Genomic DNA, 8860 nt, shown 5'->3' on the forward strand with positions numbered 1-8860 from the left:
GGTGGATGAATCCGGGAACAGCCGGTTTCCATGCAACTAATTCAAGCCACTATGATTATGGATTCTTGCATTTCTTTGGCTTTTTTCTCTTTTTTCTTATTTATGATGATTTGTAATGAATTTTCTGATGTGAGCTTTGGTTTTGAGGCTGGCATATTGAGTTCAGGGCACAAGAGGAAGGTTCTTTTTCAATCAGGGCACAGCTGTTGGCTTGTTCCAATTCTGTCTTGTTTTAAGTTTTTGGGTGCCTCAGCGGTGTTTGGTTTCTTGAGAGGCAATTTTCTAAATGTTTTCTGGGTCTGAGTTGGTTTTGCCTTCTTCCTCCCCAAATTTTGTATTCTGACGCAATACAAACAAGAGTTTGGACAGAGTAGCCATTATGAAATAAAAAACACAACACATAGGCATTTGAAGCTTATAAATCTACAGGTAACACGAACAAGGTGAGTTTTTGTGTTTTGGAAAATAAAATGGAACACTTTGGCTGAGGTGACAGTTATATATTGCCTCCAAACTGAGTTTCACTGGGAATTTCAGGTTAATTTAGTCAGAAGTCTACAGGCAGTCAGCTTTAGGGTTGGATGAATCCGGGAACAGCCGGTTTCCTTGAGACTAAATCAAGCCCAATATCATTATGGATTCTTGCATTTCTTCGGCTTTTTTCTCATTTTTCTTATTCATCATGGTTTGTAATGAATTTTCTTGTGTGATCTTTGGTTTTGAGGCTGGCATATTGAGTTCAGGTCACCAGAGGAATGGTCTTTTTCAAACAGGGCTCAGCTGTTGGCTTGCTCCAATTCTGGCTTGCTGTCAATTTTTTGTGTCCCTCAGCCAATTTGTGGATTCTTGAGTGGTAATTTCCTACATGTTTTCTGGGTCTGAGTTGGTTTTGCCTTCTTATTCCCAAATTTTGTATTCTGATGCAATACAAGCAAGATTTTGGACAGAGTAGCCATTATGAAAGAAAAAAAAAACACACCAAATTACCCTTTCAGGATTAGAAATCTACAGGCAACATGAGCAAGATGAGTTTCTGTGTTTTGGAAAATGACATGGAACACTTCTGCTGAGGGGACAGATAGTAATTCCCTCCAAATTGAGTGTGAGTGCGATTTTGAGGTGAATTGAGTCAGAATTCCAAACTCAGTCTGTGGAAGGGGAGGATGAATCTTTAAACAGCCAGTTTCCTTCTGTCTAAATCCAGGCAAATATCACAAAGGACTCTTGCATTTCTTTGGCTTTTTCACATTTCCCTTATTTATCATGGTTTGTAATGAATATTCTGATGTGAGCTTTAGTTTTGAGGCTGGCATATTGATTTCAGGGCAAAAGAGGAAGATTCTTTTTCAATCAGGGCACAGCTGTTGGCTTGCTCCAATTCTGGCTTGCTGTCCTTGTTTTGGGTGCCTCAGCTGATTTGTGGTTTCTTGAGCGGCAATTTCCTAAATGTTTTCTGGGTCTGAGTTGGTTTTGCCTTCTTCCTTCCCAAATGTTGTATTCTGACGCCATACAAACAAGAGTTTGGGCAGAGTAGCCATTATGAAATAAAAAACACAACAAATAGGCATTGGAAGCTTAGAAATCTACAGGTAACTCAACCAAGGTGAGGTTTTGTGTTTTGGAAAATGAAATGGAAGACTTTGGCTGAGGTGACAGATATTAATTGCCTCCAAACTGAGTTTCACTGTGATTTTCAGGTTAATTCAGTCAGAATTCCACAGGCAGTCAGCTGGAGGGGTGGATGAATCCGGGAACAGCCGGTTTCCTTGCGACTAAATCTAGCCCAATATCATTATGGATTCTTGCATGTCTTTGTCTATTTTCTCATTTTTCTTATTTATCATGGTTTGTAATGAATTTTCTGATGTGAGCTTTGGTTTTGAGGCTGCAATATGGAGTTCAGGGAACCTGAGGAATGGTCTTTTTTAATCAGGGCACAGCTGTTGCCTTGCTCCAATTCTGGCTTGCTGTCATTGGTTTGGGTGCCTCAGCCAATTTGTCGTTTCCTCAGTGGCAATTTCCTAAATGTTTACTGGTTCTGAGTTGGTTTTGCCTTCTTCCTTCCCAAATTTTGTATTCTGAAGAAATATAAACAAGAGTTTAGACAGAGTAGCCATTATGAAATTAAAAGCACAACAAATAGGCGTTTGAAGCTTAGAAATCCACGGGTAACACGACTAAGGTGAGTTTTTGATTTTGGAAAATAAAATGGAACACTTTGGCTGAGGTGACAGATATTAATAGTCTCCAAACTGAGTTTCACTGCGATGTTCAGGTTAATTCTTTCAGAAGTCCACAGGCAGTCAGCTGGAAGGGTGGATGGATCTGGGAACAGCCGGTTTCGTTGTGACTGAATCAAGCCCAATATCATTATGGATTCTTGCATTTCCTTGGCTATTTTCTCATTTTTCTTTTTATCATGGTTTGTAATGAATTTTCTGATGTGAGCTTTGGTTTTGATGCTGGCATATTGGGTTCAGGGCACAAGAGGAAGGTTCTTTTTCAATCAGGGCACAGCTATTGGTTTGCTACAATTCTGTCTTGCTTTAAAGGTTTTGGGTGCCTCAGCATTGTTGTTTTTTGATCCACATTTTCTGAATGTTTTCTGGGTCTGAGTTGGTTTTGCCTTCTTCCTTCCCAAATTTTCTGACGCAATACAAACAAGAGTTTGGACAGAGTAGCCATTATGAAATTAAAAACACAACATTACGCATTTGAAGCTTAGATATCGATAGGTAACACGACCAAGGTGAGTTTTTGTGTTTTAGAAAGTGTCATGGAACACTTCTGCTGAGGGGACAATTTCTAATTCCCTCCAAAGTGAGTTTCACTGCGATTTCCAGGTTAATTCAGTCAGAATACACATTCACTCAGCTGGGAGGTGTGGAAGAATCTGCAAACAGCAGTTTACATGGGAATAAATGAAGCCCAATATCACTAAGAACTCCTGCATTTCTTTGGCTTTTTTCTCATTTTTCTTATTTATCATGGTTTGTAATGAATTTTCTGATGTGAGCTTTGGTTTTGAGGCAGGCATATTGAGTTCAGGGCACAGCTGTTGGCTTGCTCCAATTCTGGCTTGCTGTCCTTGTTTTGGGTGCCTCAGCTGACTTTTGGTTTCTTGAGCGGCAATTTCCTAAATGTTTTCTTGGTCGGAGATGGTTTTGCCTTCTTCCTTCCCAAATTTTGTATTCTGACGCAATATAAACTAGAGTTTGGACAGAGTAGCCATTATGAAATAAAAAACACAACACATAGGCGTTTGAAGCTTAGAAATCTACAGGTAACACGACCAAGGTGAGTTTTTGTGTTTTGGAAAATCAAATGGAACTCTTTGGCTGAGGTGACAGATATTAATTGCCTCCAAACTGAGTTTCACTGTGATTTTCAGGTTAATTCAGTGAGAATTGCACAGGCAGTCACCTGGAGGGGTGGATGAATCCAGGACTAGCCGGATTTCTTACGACTAAATCAAGCCCAATATCATTATGGATTCTTGCTTTTCTTTGGCTTTTTTCTCATTTTTCTTATTTATCATGGTTGGTAATGAATTTTTGATGTGAGCTTTGCATTTGAGGCTGCAATAAGAACTTCCGGGCACAAGAGAAATGTTCTTTTTCAATCAGGGCACAGCTGTTGGCTTGCTCTAATTGTGGCTTGCTGTCATTGTTTTGGGTGCCTCAGCAAATTTGAGGTTTCTTGAGTGGCAATTTCCTAAATGTTTTCTGGGTCTGACACGGTTTTTTCTTCTTATTCCCAAATTTTTTATTCTGACTCAATACAAACAAGAGTTTGGACAGAGTAGCCATTATGAAATAAAAAACACAACAAATAGGCGTTTGAAGCTTAGAAATCTACAGGTAACACGACCAAGGTGAGTTTTTGTGTTTTGGAAAATAAAATGGAACACTTTGGCTCAGGTGACATATATTAATTGCCTCCAAACTGAGTTTCCCTGTGATTTTCAGGTTAATTCAGTGAGAATTGCACAGGCAGTCACCTCGAGACGTGGACGAATCCAGGAATAGCCGGATTCCTTACGACTAAATCAATCCCAATATCATTATGGATTCTTGCATTTCTTTGGCTTTTTTCTCATTTTTCTTATTTATCATGGTTTGTAATGAATTTTCTGATGTGCGCTTTGTTTTTGAGGTTGGCATATTGAGTTCAGGGCACAAGAGGATGGTTCTTTTTCAATCAGGGCACAGCTGTTGGCTTGCTCCAATTCTGGCTTGCTGTCATTGTTTTGGGTGCTTCAGCCGATTTGTGGTTACTTGAGTGGTAATTTACTAAATGCTTTCTGGGTCTGAGTTGGTTTTGCCTTGTTATTCCCAAATTTTGTATTCTGATGCAATACAAGCAAGATTTTGGACAGAGTAGCCATTATGAAAAAAAAGAAAATACGGCAAATTGCCCTTTCAGGATTCAAAAGCTACAGGGAACAAGACCAAGATGAGTTTCTGTGTTTTGGATAATGACTTGGAACACTTCTGCTGAGGGGACAGATTCTAATTACCTTCCAATTGAGTGTGAGTGCGATTTTGAGGTGAATTCCATCAGAATTCCAAAGTCAGTCTGAGGAAGGGGTTGATGAATCTGGAAACAGCCAGTTTCCTTGTGTCTAAATCCAGCCAAATATCACAAAGGACTCTTGCATTTATTTGACTTTTTCACATTTCCCTTATTATCAAGGTTTGTAATGAATATTCTGATGTGAGCTTTTGTTTTGAGACGGCAATATGGAGTTCAGGGCACCGGAAGAATGGTCTTTTTAAAACAGGGCACAGCTGTTAGCTTGCTCCAATTCTGGATTGCTGTCATTGGTTTTGGGGTTTCAGCTGACTTTTGGTTTCTTGAGCGGCAATTTTCTAAATTTTTTCTGGGTCTGAGTTAGTTTTGCCTTATTCCTTCCCAAATTTTGTATTCTGACACAATGCAACAAATAGACATTTACAGATTATAAATCTGCTGGTAACACGCCAATATGATTTTTTTTGTTTTGGAAAATAAAATGGAACACTTTGGCTGAGGTGACAGATATTAATTGCCTCCAAACTGAGTTTCACTGCGATTTTCTGATAAATTCAGTCGGAATTCCACAGGCAGTCAGCTGGAGCTGTGGATGAATCTGGGAACAGCCGATTTCCTTGCGACTAAATCAAGCCCAATATCATTATGGATTCTTGCATTTCTTTGGCTTTTTTCTCATCTTTCTTATTTATCATGGTTTGTAATGAATTTTCTGGTGTGAGCTTTGGTTTTGAGGCTGGCATATTGAGTTCAGGGCACAAGTGGAAGGTTCTTTTTCAATCAGGTCACAGCTGTTGGCCTGCTCCAATTCTGGCTTGCTGTCATTGTTTGGGTGCCTCAGGAGATTTGTGGTTTCTTGAGTGCCAATTTCCTAAATGTTTTCTGGGTCTGAGTCGGTTTTGCCTTCTTATTCCCAAATTTTGTATTCTGATGCAATACAAGCAAGATTTTGGACAGAGTAGCCATTATGAAAGAAAAAAAAAAAACACATCAAATTGCCCTTTCAGAATGAGAAATGTAGGCAATATGAACAAGATGTGTTTCTGTGTTTTGGAAAATGACATGGAACCCTTTTGCTGAGGGGACAGATTCTAATTCCCTCCAAATTTGGTTTCTTGTGTGGCATTTTACTGAAAGTTTTCTGGGTCTGTGTTGGTTTTGCCTTTTTCCTTCCCAAATTTTGTATTCTGCCGCAGTAGAAACAAGAGTTTGGACAGAGTAGCCATTTTGTAATGAAAAACACAACAAATAGGCATTTGTAGCTTAGAAATCTACAGGTAACACGACCAAGGTGAGCTTTTGTGTTTTGGAAAATAAAATGGAACACTTTGGCTGAGGTGACAGATATTAATTGCCTCCAAACTGAGTTTCACTGCGATTTTCAGGTTAATTCAGTCAGAATTCCACAGGCAGTCAGATGGAGGGGTGGATGAATCCGGGAACAGCCAGTTTCCTTGCAACTGAATCAAGCCCAATATCATTCTGGATTCTTGCATTTCTTTGCCTTTTTTCTCATTTTTGTTATTTATCATGATTTGTAATGAATTTTCTGATGTGAGCTTTGGTTTTGAGGCTGGCATATTGAGTTCAGGCCACCGGGGGAATGGTCTTTTCCAAACAGGGCACAGCTGTTGGCTTGCTCCACTTCTGGCTTGCTGTCATTGTTTTGGGTGCCTCAGCCGATTTGTGGTTTCTTGAGTGGCAATTTCCTAAATGTTTTCTGGGTCTGAGTTGGTTTTCCTTCTTCCTTCCCAAATTTTGTATTCTGACACAATACAAACAAGAGTTTGGACAGAGTAACCATTAGGAAATAAAAAACACAACAAATAGGCTTTTGAAGATACAGGTAACACGACCAAGGTGAGATTTTGTGTTTTGGAAAATAAAATGGAACACTTTGGCTGTGGTGACAGATATTAACTGCCTCCGTTCAGGTTAATTCAGTCAGAATTCCACAGGCAGTCACCTGGATGGGTGGATGAATCCGGGAACAGCCGGTTTCCTTGCAACTAAATCCAGCCCAATATCATTCTTGATTCTTGCATTTCTTTGTCTATTTTCTCATTTTTCTTATTTATCATGGTTTGTAATGAATTTTCTGATGTGAGCTTTTGTTTTGAGGCTGCAGTATGGAGTTCAGGGCACCGGAGGAATGGTCTTTTTCAATCAGGGCACAGCTGTTGGCCTGCTCCAATTCTGGCTTGCTGTCATTGTTTTGGGTGCCTCCGCCGATTTGAGGTTTCTTGAGTGGCAATTTCCTAAACGTTTTCTGAGTCTCAGTTGGTTTTGTCCTCTTCCTTCCCAAATTTTGTATTCTGACGCAACAGAAACAAGAGTTTGGACAGAATAGCCATTATGAAATAAAAAAAAACATCAAATAGGCTTTTGAAAGCTACAGGTAACACGACCAAGGTGAGATTTTGTTTTGGAAAATGAAATGGAACACTTTGGCTGTGGTGACAGATATTAACTGCCTCCGTTCAGGTTAATTCAGTCAATATTCCTCAGGCATCAGCTGGAGAGGTGGATGAATCTGGGAATATACGGTTTCCTTGCGACTAAATCAAGCCCAATATCATTATGAATTCTTGAATTTCTTTGGCCTTTTTCTCATTTTTCTTAATTTTAGTGGTTTGTAATGAATTTTCTGATGTGAGCTTTGGTTTTGAGGCTGGCATATGGAGTTCAGGGCACAAGAGGAAGGCTCTTATTCAATCAGGTCACAGCTGTTGGCTTGCTCCAATTCTGGCTTGCTGTCATTGTTTTGGGTGCCTCCGCCGATTTGAAGTTTCTTGAGCATCAATATCCTAAATGTTTTCTGGGTCTGAGTTGGTTTTCCTTCTTCCCAAATTTTGTATTCTGACACAATACAAACAAGAGTTTGGACAGAGTAGCCATTAGGAAATAAAAAACACAACAAATAGGCTTTTGAAGCTACAGGTAACACGACCAAGGTGAGATTTTGTGTTTTGGAAAATCAAATGGAACAAGTTGGCTGTGGTGACAGATATTAACTGCCTCCGTTCAGGTTAATTCAGTCAGAATTCCACAGGCAGTCAGCTGGAGGGGTGGATGAATCCGGGAATAGCCGGTTTCCTTGCAACTAAATGAAGCCCAATATCATTATGGATTCTTGCATTTCTTTGGCTTTATTCTCATTTTTCTTATTTATCATGGTTTGTAATGAATTTTCTGATGTGAGCTTTGGATTTGAGGCTGCAATATGGAGTTCAGGGCACCGGAGGAATGGTCTTTTTCAATCAGGGCACAGCTGCTGGCTTGCTCCAATTCTGGCTTGCTGTCATTGTTTTGGGTGCCTCCGCCGATTTGAGGTTTCTTGAGTGGCAATTTCCTAAACGTTTTCTGAGTCTCAGTTGTTTTTGTCCTCTTCCTTCCCAAATTTTGTATTCTGACGTAATACAAGCAAGATTTTGGACAGAATAGACATTATGGAATAAAAAACACATCAAATAGGCTTTTGAAAGCTACAGGTAACACAACCAAGGTGAGATTTTGTGTTTTGGAAAAAGATATGGAACACTTTTGCTGAGGTGACAGATATTAATTGCCTCCAAACCGAGTTTCACAGCGAATTTCATTTTAATTCAGTCAGAAACCACAGACACTCAGCTGGGAGGTATAGAAGAATCTGGAAACAGCCATTAACAAGGGAATAAATCAAGCCCAATATCACTATGAACTCCTGCATTTCTTTGGATTTTTTCTGATTTTTCTTATTTATCATGGTTTGTAATGAATTTTCTGATCTGAGGTTTGGTTTTGAGGTTGCAATATCGAGTTTAGGACACCGGAGGAATGGTCTTTTTCAATCAGGGCACAGCTGTTGGCTTGCTCCAATTCTGTCTTGCTTTCAAGGTTTTGGCTTCCTCAGCGGCCCTTTGTTTCTTGAGCGGCAATTTCCTAAATGTTTTCTGTGTCTGAGTTGGTTTTCCTTCTTCCTTCCCAAATTTTGTATTCTGACGCAATACAAACAAGAGTTTGGACAGAGTAGCCATTATGAAATAAAAAACACAACAAATAGGCGTTTGAAGCTTAGAAATCTACAGGTAACACAACCAAGGTGAGTTTTTGTGTTTTGGAAAATCAAATGGAACACTTTGGCTGAGGTGACAGATATTAATTGCCTCCAAATTGAGTTTCACTGCGATTTTCAGGTTAATTCAGTCAGAATTCCACAAGCTGTCAGCTGGAGGGGTGGATGAATCCGGGAACAGCCGGTTTCCTTGCGACTAAATCAAGCCCAATATCATTATGGATTCTTGCATTTCTTTGGCTTTTTTATCATTTTTCTTATTTATCATGGTTT

The sequence above is a fragment of the Oryctolagus cuniculus genome, unplaced genomic scaffold (assembly GCF_964237555.1).
Source record: "Oryctolagus cuniculus unplaced genomic scaffold, mOryCun1.1 SCAFFOLD_59, whole genome shotgun sequence".
Lineage (NCBI taxonomy): Eukaryota > Metazoa > Chordata > Mammalia > Lagomorpha > Leporidae > Oryctolagus > Oryctolagus cuniculus.